General features: G+C 49.4%; 1 protein-coding gene across 3 annotated transcripts in view; it reads right to left on the bottom strand.

Moving 5' to 3' along the window:
• The window catches only part of cyth3a (cytohesin 3a), a 98,878-nt gene that overhangs the window by 67,153 nt on the left and 17,885 nt on the right, over positions 1 to 13,840 (bottom strand). The window contains exon 1 of one of the 3 annotated variants that reach the window (XM_086001100.1): positions 3,956 to 4,043. The exons of the other annotated variants lie outside the window; for them this stretch is intronic. The gene's annotated coding sequence lies outside the window, so the exon portion shown is untranslated. Of the gene's footprint in view, positions 1 to 3,955; positions 4,044 to 13,840 lie in introns of those variants that run through there. 3 annotated transcript variants of the gene reach the window in all.

The following is a 13,840-nucleotide window of genomic DNA, read 5'->3' as shown; positions in this document are numbered from 1 at the left end:
CCCCTCAACCCCCCCTCCCTCACCCCCTCAACCCCCCCTCCCTCGCCCCCCCGCGACTCCCCTCACCCCCACCCTCGCCCTCCCTCCCACCCTCGCACCCTCCCTCGCCCTCCCACCCTCACCCTCCCACCCTCGCACCCGCCCTCCCACCCTCGCACCCGCCCTCCCACCCGCCCTCGCCCTCCCTCCCTCGCTCGCACCCTCGCCCTCGCTCGCACCCGCCCTCCCTCCCTCGCACCCGCGCTCGACCTCCCTCCCTCGCACCCGCCCTCCCTCCCTCGCACCTGCCCTCGCCTTCCCTCGCACCCGCCCTCCCTCCCACCCGCCCTCGCCCTCCCTCCCTTGCACCCACTCTCGCCCTCCCTCCCTCGCACCCACACTCGCCCTCCCTCCCTCCCACCCACCCTCGCCCTCCCTCCCTCCCACCCACCCTCACTCCCACCCACTCGCCCTCCCTCCCTCGCACCCACTCGCCCTCCCTCCCTCGCACCCACTCGCCCTCCCTCCCTCCCACTCGCCCTCCCTCCCTCGCTCCCACTCGCCCTCCCTCCCTCGCTCCCACTCGCCCTCCCTCCCTCGCACCCACAGTGTAAATACCTCCTTCACTGATCTAAAAAAATATATAAAATATTCCCAACTACATCAAGACACTTAGTTACACATCAATCCAGTAAGATTGCCCTGACCAATGAGGATTTTATGGACTTTAAAAAAAAAACACATCTCAAACAGAGGCCGTCTGCCCTCTCTGGTGGACGCAACAGATCCCACGGCCACTATTAGAAGAGCAGGGGAGTTCTCCCAGTGTCTTGGGCCAATATTTATCCCTCAACCAACATGTGGTCATTATCACATTGCTGTGTGTGGGATCTTGCACATTGCCTGCCGCGTTTCCCACATTACAACAGTGACTACACTTCATTGGCTGTAAAGCGCTGTGTGACTCCCGAGGTTGTGAAGGGCGCTGTAGAAATGCAAAGTCTCTCATGGTTTCTTCCATATACATCTCGTTCTTAACATCTCGCTGATGCTGCCAGCTCTGTAAGGAAGGCCGGAGATTCTGTGCCGAAGTTGCCAGGTACAGTCGGCCTTTGCACCCTGGAACACCGTGTACACGTGAAAAGTTCAGCAAAGATGTTACTGGATGTGATCACCTCTTCCCTCCACGCCCCTCCTTCCCCCTGCCCCCTCAGTGAAAAGCCCCCCCCAGTGAATAGCCTCCCTGCCCCCTCAGTGAAAAGCCCCCCCCCAAGTGAACAGCCCCCCTGCCCCCTCAGTGAAAAGCCCCCCCAGTGAACAGCCCCCCCGCCCCCTCAGTGAAAAGCCCCCCCCAGTGAACAGCCCCCCCGCCCCCTCAGTGAAAAGCCCCCCCAGTGAATAGACCCCCCGCCCCCTCAGTGAAAAGCCCCCCCAGTGAATAGCCCCCCTGCCCCCTCAGTGAAAAGCCCCCCCAGTGAATAGCCCCCCTGCCCCCTCAGTGAAAAGCCCCCCCCAGTGAATAGACCCCCCGCCCCCTCAGTGAAAAGCCCCCCCAGTGAATAGCCCCCCTGCCCCCTCAGTGAAAAGCCCCCCCAGTGAACAGCCCCCCTGCCCCCTCAGTGAAAAGCCTCCCCCCAGTGAACAGCCCCCCCGCCCCCTCAGTGAAAAGCCCCCCCAGTGAATAGACCCCCCGCCCCCTCAGTGAATAGCCCCCCTGCCCCCTCAGTGAAAAGCCTCCCCAGTGAATAGACCCCCCCGCCCCCTCAGTGAAAAGCCCCCCCAGTGAATAGCCCCCCCGCCCCCTCAGTGAAAAGCCTCCCCCCAGTGAACAGCCCCCCTGCCCCCTCAGTGAAAAGCCCCCCCAGTGAATAGACCCCCCGCCCCCTGTGAAAAGCCTCCCCCCAGTGAACAGCCCCCCCGCCCCCTCAGTGAAAAGCCCCCCCAGTGAACAGCCCCCCTGCCCCCTCAGTGAAAAGCCCCCCCAGTGAATAGCCCCCCCGCCCCCTCAGTGAAAAGCCCCCCCAGTGAACAGCCCCCCCGCCCCCTCAGTGAAAAGCCCCCCCAGTGAATAGACCCCCCGCCCCCTCAGTGAAAAGCCCCCCCAGTGAACAGCCCCCCCGCCCCCTCAGTGAAAAGCCCCCCCAGTGAATAGACCCCCCGCCCCCTCAGTGAAAAGCCCCCCCAGTGAACAGCCCCCCCGCCCCCTCAGTGAAAAGCCCCCCCAGTGAATAGACCCCCCGCCCCCTCAGTGAAAAGCCCCCCCAGTGAACAGCCCCCCCGCCCCCTCAGTGAAAAGCCCCCCCAGTGAACAGCCCCCCCGCCCCCTCAGTGAAAAGCCCCCCCAGTGAACAGCCCCCCCGCCCCCTCAGTGAAAAGCCCCCCCAGTGAACAGCCCCCCCGCCCCCTCAGTGAAAAGCCCCCCCCCTCAGTGAAAAGCCTCCCCCAGTGAACAAGCCCCCCCGCCCCCTCAGTGAAAAGCCTCCCCCAGTGAATAGCCCCCCCGCCCCCTCAGTGAAAAGCCCCCCCCCAGTGAATAGCCCCCCCCCCCCCCTCAGTGAAAAGCCTCCCCCAGTGAACAGCCCCCCCGCCCCCTCAGTGAAAAGCCCCCCCCCAGTGAATAGCCCCCCCGCCCCCTCAGTGAAAAGCCCCCCCAGTGAATAGCCCCCCCGCCCCCTCAGTGAAAAGCCTCCCCCCAGTGAATAGACCCCCCGCCCCCTCAGTGAAAAGCCCCCCCCAGTGAACAGCCCCCCCGCCCCCTCAGTGAAAAGCCCCCCCCCAGTGAATAGCCCCCCCGCCCCCTCAGTGAAAAGCCTCCCCCCAGTGAATAGACCCCCCGCCCCCTCAGTGAAAAGCCCCCCCCCAGTGAATAGCCCCCCCGCCCCCTCAGTGAAAAGCCCCCCCCCAGTGAATAGACCCCCCGCCCCCTCAGTGAAAAGCCCCCCCCCAGTGAACAGCCCCCCCGCCCCCTCAGTGAAAAGCCTCCCCCCAGTGAATAGACCCCCCGCCCCCTCAGTGAAAAGCCCCCCCCAGTGAACAGCCCCCCCGCCCCCTCAGTGAAAAGCCCCCCCAGTGAACAGCCCCCCCGCCCCCTCAGTGAAAAGCCCCCCCCAGTGAACAGCCCCCCCCGCCCCCTCAGTGAAAAGCCCCCCCCAGTGAACAGCCCCCCCGCCCCCTCAGTGAAAAGCCCCCCCAGTGAACAGCCCCCCCGCCCCCTCAGTGAAAAGCCCCCCCCAGTGAACAGCCCCCCCGCCCCCTCAGTGAAAAGCCCCCCCAGTGAATAGCCCCCCCGCCCCCTCAGTGAAAAGCCCCCCCCAGTGAACAGCCCCCCCGCCCCCTCAGTGAAAAGCCCCCCCAGTGAATAGCCCCCCGCCCCCTCAGTGAAAAGCCCCCCCCAGTGAACAGCCCCCCCGCCCCCTCAGTGAAAAGCCCCCCCAGTGAACAGCCCCCCTGCCCCCTCAGTGAAAAGCCTCCCCCCAGTGAACAGCCCCCCCGCCCCCTCAGTGAAAAGCCCCCCCAGTGAATAGACCCCCCGCCCCGTGAATAGCCCCCCCCAAGTGAATGTGCTCAAACATGAAACATGGTAAGGTTACTCGAGAGCAGACAGCGCCCATAAGAACAGTGCCTCAGCAAAGGGCAACACCTTCAGGTTAACGTGGTGACTGTGGCGGAAACAAGAGATTACAGATCTATAAATGGAACACAACTGCACATCGCCCTATCTCAGTGATCTCCTTCTGCGAAATGTCGTTGCATGCACCCTGTGCTCCACCATCACCCAACCTCTGCCTTGACTCTCAATCACTCAGCTCTTGCCCTCAGATCCTCTGCCTTAGCATCTCCTTCCCTGCTTTCTTCCACCATGCCTTCTCCCCTATCTTAGCCTCTACATTCCTCTCGCCTTACTCAGCATCAACTATATTCCATTCCCAACTTATTGTAAAGCAACTGAACATGCAAGTTGTTGTATTGTACTTACCATGATCTACAGTACTGCATTTTAATTTTTCCTGGTGAATTCATTCAAAATGCACCTGTAAACTACAACTAGTAAAGATGTAATTCTACATTGATTCAAAGGTTATAAACACAACAAATATTTAGACTTGAGGCTCCATTTCTGTCTAATTGGCATCTGGTCAATCACTGGACATGAACAACGCAAGATAACTAAATTAAAAAAAACACACCGTTGGGTTTATTAGACAGTTGTGCCAGAATCTGTTTCAAACCGGTGAAGGATATCCAGATTAGTGCTGCACCACACCGATTTTTGGATATTAAGGGAATCAAGCTATGTAGGGATAATGCAGGAAGATGGAGTTATATGAACATAAGAAATAGGAGCAGGAGTAGGCCATTCGGCCCCTCGAGCCTGCTCCGCCATTCAATAAGATCATGGCTGATCTTCTACCTCATCTCCACTTTCCTGCACTATCCCCATATCCCTGGATTCCCTTAATATCCAAAAATCTATCGATCTCTGTCTTGAATATACTCAACGACTGAGCCTCCACAGCCCTCTGGGGTAAAGAATTCCAAAGATTCACCACCCTCTGAGTGAAGAAATTTCTCCTCATCTCAGTCCTAAATGGCCAACCCCTTATTCTGAGACTGTGACCCCTGGTTTTAGACTCCCCAGCCAGGGGAAACATTCTCCCTGCATCTACCCTGTCAAGCCCTGTAAGAATTTTGTATGTTTCAATGAGATCACCTCCCATTCTTCCAAACTCTAGAGAATATAGGCCTAGTCTACTCAATCTCTCCTCATAGGACACTCCCTCCATCCCAAGAATCAGTCTGGTGAACCTTTGTTGCACTCCCTCTATGGCAAATATATCCTTCCTTAGGTAAGGATGCCAAAACTGTACACACTACTCCAGGTGTGGTCTCACCAGGGCCCTATATAATTGCAGTAAGACGTCTTTACTCTTGTACTCAAATCCTTTTATAATAAAGGCCAACATACCATTTGCTTTCCTAACTGCATGTTAACTTTCAGTGATTCGTGTACAAGGACACCCAGGTCCCTCTGAACACCAACATTTCCTAATCTCTCACCATTTAACAATACTCAGCTTTTCTATTTTTCCTACCAAAGTGGATAACTTCACATTTCGTCATATTATATTCAATTTGCCAAGTTCTTGCTCACTCACTTAGCCTGTCTATGTCCCCTTGAAGCCTCCTTGCATCCTCCTCACAACTTACATTCCCACCTAGTTTTGTATCATCAGCAAACTTGGATATATTGCATTTGGTCTCCTCATCCAAATCATTGATATAGATTGTGAATAGCTAAGGCCCAACCACTGATCCTTGTGGTACCCCACTAGTTACAGCCTGCCAACCCGAAAATGACCTGTTTATTCCTACTCTCTGTTTTCTGTCTGTTAACCAATCCTCAATCTATGCGAGTATATTCCCCCCCCCAATCCCATGAGCCCTAATTTTGTTTAATAACCTTGTGTGGCACCTTATCGAAAGCCTTCTGAAAATCCAAATACACCACATCCACTGGTTCCCCCTTATCTATTCTGCTAGTTACAACCTCAAAAAACTAACAGATTACTCAAACATGATTTCCCTTTCAGAAATCCGTGTTGACTCTGCCCAATCCTATTATTATTTTCTAAGTGCCCTGTTACCACGTCCTTAATAATAGATTCTAGCATTTTTCCTACTACTGATGTCAGGCTAACTGGTCTGTAGTTCCCAGTTTTCTCTCTCCCTCCTTTCTTAAATAGTGGGGTTACATTTGCTACCTTCCAATCCACGGGATCCGTTCTAGAATCTATGGAATTTTGGAAGATGACAACCAATGTATCCACTATGTCTATAGATACCGCTTTTAAAACCCTAGGATGTAGGCCTCAGGTCATGGGAATTTATCGGCTTTCAGTCCCATTAATTTCTCCAGTACTTTTTTTTACTAATACTAATTTCTTTCAGTTCCTCATTCTCGCTAGACCCTTGGTTTTCCACTATTTCCAATAAGTTTTTTGCGTCTTCTTCCGTGAAGACAGACACAAAGTATTTGTTTAATTTCTCTGCCATTTCCTTATTCCCCATTATAATATTTCCTGTCTCAGCCTGTAAGGGACCCACATTTACTTTCGCTAATCTTTTCCTTTTTACATACCTATAGAAGCTTTTACGGTCTGTTTCTATGTCTCTCACTAGTCATATTCTATTTTCCCTTTCCTTATCAATTTCTTGGTATTCCTTTGCTAAATTCTAACATCCTCCCAATCCTCAGGCTTACTAGTCTTTTTGGCAACATTATAATACTCTTCCTTTAATCTAATGCTATCTTTAATTTCTCTTGTGAGCCACGGTTTGACCATTTTTCCCGTGGTGTTTTTATTCCTTAAGGGAATGTATATTAGTTGTGAATTATGAATATTTCTTTAAATGTTTGCCATTGCTTTTCTACGGTCATATCTTTTAATCTAGTTTCCCAACTTACCCTTAACCAACTTGCCTCTCATGCCTACATAGTTTGTTTTGTTCAGGCTTAGGACACTAGTTTCGGAATTAACTAAATTACTCTCAAACTCAACGTAAAATTCTATCATATGATCACTGCTCCCCAGGGGCTCCTTTACTACAAGGTTATTAATTAACCCGGTCTCGAGGTAGAGGATCAACCATGATCTTATTGAATGGCGGAGCAGGCTCAAGGGGCCGAATGGCCTACTCCTGCTCCTATTTCTTATGTTCTTATGAATATAACAAGACTTATAGAAAATTTGGAACATATTTTTTGAAAGGATTCCAAAAAGGAGAAAGTCGGTGTGTAGGGAAAGGAGAGATTGAGTAGATTGGATCTATACTCTCTGGAGTTTAGAAGAATGAGAGGTGATCTTACTGAAATATATAAGATTCTGAAGGGGATTGACAGGGTAGATGCTGAGAGGTTGTTTCCCCTGGCTGGGGAGTCTAGAACTAGGGGTCATAGTCTCAGGATAAGGTGGCGGTCATCATTTAAGACTGAGATGAGGAGAAATTTCTTCACTCAAGAGGGCTGTGAATCTTTAGAATTCTCTACCCCAGAGGGCTGTGGATATTGAATCGTTGAGTATATTCAAAAGCTGTGATATAGATTTTTGGACTCATGGGGAATCAAGGGATATGGGGATAGGGTGGAAAAGTGGAGTTGAGGTCGATGATCCGCCATGATCTTATTGAATGACGGAGCAGGCTCGAGGAGCCGTATGGCCTACTCCTACTTCTTATGTTCTTATGTAGAAGGGGGGGGGGGGGGGGGGAGGCAATGCTTGTAAAAAAGCTTGGTTTCAAAAATAACCTGGAGCAGTGATATAAAAAAATTAGCAAACTAACACACACCATAAATTCTCCCCATCTCACACAAACCAAATACCAGCGTGAATTAAGCCAGATGCATGAAAAAAAATATTTTGATAGCTTATTATTCTTGGAAAGTTCTCAAACAAAACCCATGGCACCCCACTGTTGATATTTAATGGACCAATGTACTTGCGCAAGGCGGTACATCTGACCCAGTGTGTGTTTGGGTGCCACAACAACACCAGCGCAATGTTTAACATTCTGTTCAGTGTGCCTGAAGTAAAGCAGAAGGCTGATGCAGAATAAGAAAAGTGCCAAAGCAGGAAATAAATGAGGAATGCTTAACTTTTCCCATGATCACAGGAAACCATTGCACAGTGCGTGTTGAAATGATTCCAACTGAAAACGCCAACAAAAACTGCAACAACTAGCAATTCTATGTGAAATAGTTTGCTGCCCTTCGCATGCAGAAGACCCAGTTCCTTGATGGCAGCTGTTTCTAATTGAAACCACCCCCCTCCTCCTGTTCTTGCTAAATGAAGAAACTATGTTGCATTTCTTTTAAGAGCAAACACAGACTGCAGTGTGTTGGACTACCCGGGGCCTCAGGAGAAACTCCAGATTGCAGCTGTAAAAGGGCAGAGTCACAGGGCCGAGACCTTTTACTCTGCGGCTCTGCTACACATCTTGCCACCTCATGAAAAGCGAAAATATCACCATTTCAAAATGCAAATCCACAAAAAGAAACATAGAAACATAGAAGATAGGAGCAGGAGTAGGCCATTCGGCCCTTCGAACCTGCTCCGCCATTCAATGAGATCATGGCTGGTCATCCAAATTCAGTACCCTGTCCCTGCCTTCTCCCCATATCCCTTGATCCCTTTAGCCTTAAGAAATATATCAAACTCCTTCTTGAATATATTTAATGAACTGGCCTCCACCGCCCTCTGTGGCAGAGAATTCCACAGGTTCACCACTCTCTGGGTGAAGAAATTCCTCCTCATTTCAGTCCTAAATGGCTTACCCCTTATCCTTAGACTATGACCCCTGGTTCTGGACTCCCGGCCATCGGAAACATCCTTCCTGCATCTAGTCTGTCCAGACCTGACAGAATTTTATAGGTTTCGATGAGATCCCCTCTCAATCTTCTAAACTCCAGTGAGTATAAGCCCAATCAACACAATCTCTCCTCATACGTCATTCCTGCCATCCCAGGTGTCAGCCTGGTGAATCTCCGCTGCACTCCTTCCATGGCAAGAACGTCCTACCTCAGATAAGAAAGACTTGCATTTCTATAGCGCCTTTTGCAACCTCAGGACGTCCCAAAGCGCTTTACAGCCAATGAAGTACTTTTTGAAGTGGAGTCACTGTGTAATGTAGGGAAACGCGGCAGCCAATTTGCGCACAGCAAGCTCCCAAAAACAGCACTGTGATAATGACCAGATAATCTGTTTAAATATTTGCCAGGACAGGGGGGGGGGGGGTGAAGAACTCCCTTGCCCTTGGATCTTTTATGTCCACCTGAGAAAGCAGATGCAAATTAGAAACATAGGAGTAGGCCATTCGGCCCTTCGAGCCTGCTCCGCCATTCAATATGATCATTGACATGAATCTTGTCATTCATGTGGAAATGACTTATGAAGTGATACTGGGCGGCCTGCTGGTGGCGCTGTCCAGGGAGAGTATAAATACTCAGGCATGGGCCCAGCTTGCTCAGGACATTCTTTAACAGGAACTAGTGAAGGGCACAACTCAATCTCCATGTTGAAAAACAGTTAATTAAAGCCTTGTTTAATACTCAGACCAAGTGCCTAGTAGTTTTCTTACGTCAATCATGGCTGATCCTCTATCTCAATACCATATTCCTGCTCTCTCCCCAGACCGCTTGACGCCTTTTGTGTCTAGAAATCTATCTCCTTCTTAAATATATTCAGTGACTTGACCTCCATAGCCTTCTGTGGTAGAGAATTCCACAGGTTCACCACTCTCTGAGTGAAGAAATTTCTCCTCATCTGAGTCATAAATGTCCTACCCCATATCCTGAGACTGTGACCCCTCATTCTACAGCCCCCAGTATATCCTTTCTTGGGTAAGGAGACCAAAACTGTACACAGTACTCCAGGTGTGGTCTCACCAAGGTCCTGTACAACTGTAGTAAGACATCCTTGCTCCTGTACTCAAATCCTCTTGCAATGAAGGCCAACATACCATTTGCCTTCCTAACTGCTTGCTGCACCTGCATGTTTGCTTTCAGTGACTGGTGTACAAGGACACCCAGGTCCCTTTGTACATCAACATTTCCCAATCTATCACCATTTAAATAATACTCTGCCTTTCTACCGAAGTGGATCACTTCACATTTATCCACGTTATACTGCATCTGCCATGTATTTGCCCACTCACTCAACTTGTCTAAATTGCCTTGAAGCCTCTTTGCATCCTCCTCACAACTCACAATCCCACCTAGTTTCATGTCACCAGCAAACTTGGAAATATTACATTTGGTTCCCTCATCCAAATCATTGATATATATAGTGAATAGCTGGGGACCAAGCACTGATCCGTGCGGTACCCCACTAACCACCGCCTGCCACCCCGAAAAAGACCCATTTATTCCTACTCTCTGTTTCCTATCTGTTAACCAATTTTCAATCCATGCCAGTATATTACCCCCAATCCCATGTGCTTTAATTTTGCACACTAACCTCTTATGTGGGACTTTATCAAAGGCCTTCTGAAAATCCAAATACTGGTTCTCCCTTATCTATTCTACCAGTTACATCCTCAAAAAACTCCAGTAGGTTTGTCAAACACTATTTCCCTTTCAAAAATCATGTTGACTTTGTCTAATCCCATTGATATTTTCTAAGTGTCCTGTTAGCACATCCTTTATAATAGACTCTAGCATTTTCCCTACTACTGAGGCAGTTCCCTGTTTTCTCTCTCTTTTTTTAAAATAGTGGGGTTGCATTTGCCACCCTCCAATCTGCAGGAACTGTTCCATAATCTACAGAATTTTGGAAGATGACAACCAGTGCATCCACTATTTCCATGGCTACCTCTTTTAGTACGCTGGGATGCAGATTATCAGGCCCTGGGGATTTATCGGCTTTCAGTCCCATTAATTTCTCCGGCACTATTTTTTTTACTAATACTAGTTTCCTTTAATTCCTCCTTCTCACTAGACCCTTGGTTCCTTAGCATTTCTGGGAAGTTATTTGTGTCCTCTTCCGTGAAGACAGAACCAAAGTATTTGTTTATAATTGCTCTGCCATTTCCTTGTTCCCCATTATAAATTCTCCCGTTTCTGACTGTAGGGGACCTACACAAGTTCCTTCATATAGGTGGACCACTTCCTGTTTGCAGCAAAAGCACAAACATGTTCTTTGTACGTGCATTACAATTTCATTCCAAACAAACAAATGAACAAAGAAATTTTTTTCACAGAGGGTTGTTAAGATCTGGAACGCACTACCTGAAAGGGTGGTGCAATCAGATTCCATAGGATCTTTCAAAAGGCAATTGGACATGTAACTTGAAGTGGACTCATTTGCAAGGTTATGGGGGGAAAAGCAGAGCTGTGGGACTAAATTGGATAGCACTTTCAAAAAAACCAGCACAGGCACGATGGGCCAAATAGCCCCCCTTCTGTGCTGTAAGATTCTATGACCCCGATCTTGACTGGGGCAGAATTTCCGAGGCGGGGAGTGGGGGCGGAGTAGAAAAGTTGCAGTCGGGGAACTCGGAAGTCTGGGTTTTAACCTCACAGGATGCATCTGTTTTTTCCCCCCAGCAGGCCAGGAGCAGGTAGGAAGCCTGCAGTTGGGCTAGTGGTAGCGTGGGGTGTGCAGGGGGAAACGATCCTGGGGAGGGGGTAGCCCTCTTTCCCAAGATCGAGGAAACCCGGCCAGCCAGGGTTAAACCTGGAAGAGAGGTAAAATATAAGGCACGTAGCGTCGTTATTTAAATGCCCAACCCGCCTCCCGAGAGTGGGTTGGTTGCCTGCCCCTGTTAAAACCATAAGTGGGCGGGTTTGAGATTTTTAAAATTTCACATCCCACCTGAACCAAACCCACCCATTTTTGGGGGGTTAAAGTTCCCTCCCCCCCATGATTGTAAGGAAATCCTCCCCCAACAGGAGGTCCACCAACTCCTACCACCTAGTTACTGGTCACCGACACTTGCTCTTTTAAACTAGCTGCAACAGTTCACCGAATCTTGAAAAATCTACTATGAAAGCACATGATCCATCAGTGGTCTGTAAGCATAGCAGGGGTGGAGTTTTAGCATACATCGGGTACAATAAAAGAATTGTTTCTTTTTAAAGAAACTCTAAGTTGACAACATTGTCCATCAGCTCCTGCTGCATTAATCAATTACTGTACTCAGCAAATGGCTCATGGACCTATTGCATACAAGAACTAGGAACATGAGACAAGGAGGAGGCCATTCAGCCCCTCAAGCCTGTTCCGCCATTCAATTAGATCATGGCTGATCTGTAGCTTAACTCCATTTACCCGCCTTGGTTCTGTAACCCTAAATTACCTTGCCTAACAAAAATCTATCTATTTAATTACATTTTCAATTGACCCCCACAGCATCCATTGCCTCTTAGGGGAAGAGAGTTCCAGATTTCCACTACCCTTTGTGTGAAGAAGTGCTTCCGGACATCACCCTGAATGGCCTAACTCTAACTTTAAGGCTATGCCCCCTTGTTCTGGACTCCCCCACCAGAGCAAACCGTTTCTCTCTGTCTATGATACTATGGGCCCATCTTAAACCTCTCGTCAACCAGTGCTATCTTTTGGAATGGGAATGGGCTGCTCAGAATCTTTTCGTTTGGTCAAATGAACTGATTGTGACGAACATTAAAAAAAAAATCACTGTTAAACAAGGATGATACAATTTGGAAAATGGTTTTGGAGTTGTATAAGGTTCCTAATCAACCTAAGTGAACTCAACATTCCCTTTAGGAATGTCCATACGTAACATGATTAACCTAAATAACCTTCACAGCAGTGCAAAATAGTTTACTGATCCCTGTGCTTGCGAGCTTCGCCCTTTTCCACACCCATAGAGCATATGGGAGAGAGAGGGGCGAAAGAGAGGGAGGGGCGAAGGAGAGGGAGGGGCGAAGGAGAGGGAGGGGCGAAGGAGAGGGAGGGGCGAAGGAGAGGGAGGGGCGAAGGAGAGGGAGGGGCGAAGGAGAGAGAGGGGCGAAGGAGGGAGAGGGGCGAAGGAGGGAGAGGGGCGAAGGAGGGAGAGGGGCGAAGGAGGGAGAGGGGCGAAGGAGGGAGAGGGGCGAAGGAGGGAGAGGGGCGAAGGAGGGAGAGGGGCGAAGGAGGGAGAGGGGCGAAGGAGGGAGGGAAGGAGGGAGGGAGGGAAGGAGGGAAGGTAGGAAGGAAAGAGGGAGGGAGAGTAACTGCATTTATGTAGTGCTTTTCACAGCCTTGGGACGCCCTGAAGTGCATTACAGGCGATGAAGCACTATGTGAATTGTAGTCACTGTTATATTGCATTCTGTTCATGGACTGTGGCTTTTGGAGCAATGTGAAACCAGTCTATTCCCTATTGTGAGAATAAACTGCGACGTTGCAAAGGAAGCTGGGACAGCTTCCTCGCCCAGTAGCATTTCCTGACAAATTTATCGAAAGAGTGAGATTATGTGAAATAAATTCTCAATGATCTTTGTGGGTGAGGGGGGAAAACAAGGAATAAGTTAAAGAATGGAACATGTGGCCAGGGGGTGTGAATGGAACTGGCAAGGAGAAAAGTGGGTACAAGAGCAAGTTAAAAATATTGTACTGTAACTCATTTTCTGTACGAGCAAATAAAAAACTGAAATATGAAAATGATTTCTGCTGTGTTCTCACTCGTCTCCGATATGGAATGTCTGATCAGGACACAGGGGAACCATCACAGTAATAAGCCAAAGTAATGCAGTACTTTAACAATTTTTTTAATTCAGTATTTGGCAAAGTTAATGAAGCGTTCTGTAATGCTTCTTGTTACAAGGGTGTCAAGCCTTGGCTCAGTGGGTAGCACTCTTGCCTTGGATGGGATCAGTGCTGCCTCGACCCTTTCCTCACCTGATATTCTGGCTCTCACATGAAGGTCGTGGGTTCAATTCCCACTCCAGAGACTTGAGCACATAATCCAGGTTGACACTTCAGCGCAATACTGAGGGAGTGCTGCACTGTCAGAGGTGCCGTCTTTCGGATGAGACGTTAAATCGAGGCCCCCTCTGTTCTCTCAGGTGGATGTAAAAGATCCCATGGCCACTATTCAAAGAAGAGCAGGGGAGTTCTCCCAGAAATCTCAGCCAATAGTTCTCTCATAACTATCACTAAAACAGATTATCTGGCCATTTAGTATTAAAACAGAAAATGCTGGAAATACTCAGCGGGTCAGGCAGAAACAGAGTTCTCTTCACAGATGCTGCCTGACCTGCTGAGTACTTCCAGCATTTTCTGTTTTTATTTCATATTTCCAACATCCGCAGTATTTTGCTCGTGTCTTATCTGGTCATTTATCTCATTGCTGTTTGTGGGAC

Source organism: Somniosus microcephalus, chromosome 11 (assembly GCF_052327205.1).
Source record: "Somniosus microcephalus isolate GS21.2 chromosome 11, FLI_Smic_1.0, whole genome shotgun sequence".
Classification (NCBI taxonomy): domain Eukaryota; kingdom Metazoa; phylum Chordata; class Chondrichthyes; order Squaliformes; family Somniosidae; genus Somniosus; species Somniosus microcephalus.
This window is presented reverse-complemented; position numbering and strand designations above follow the sequence as displayed.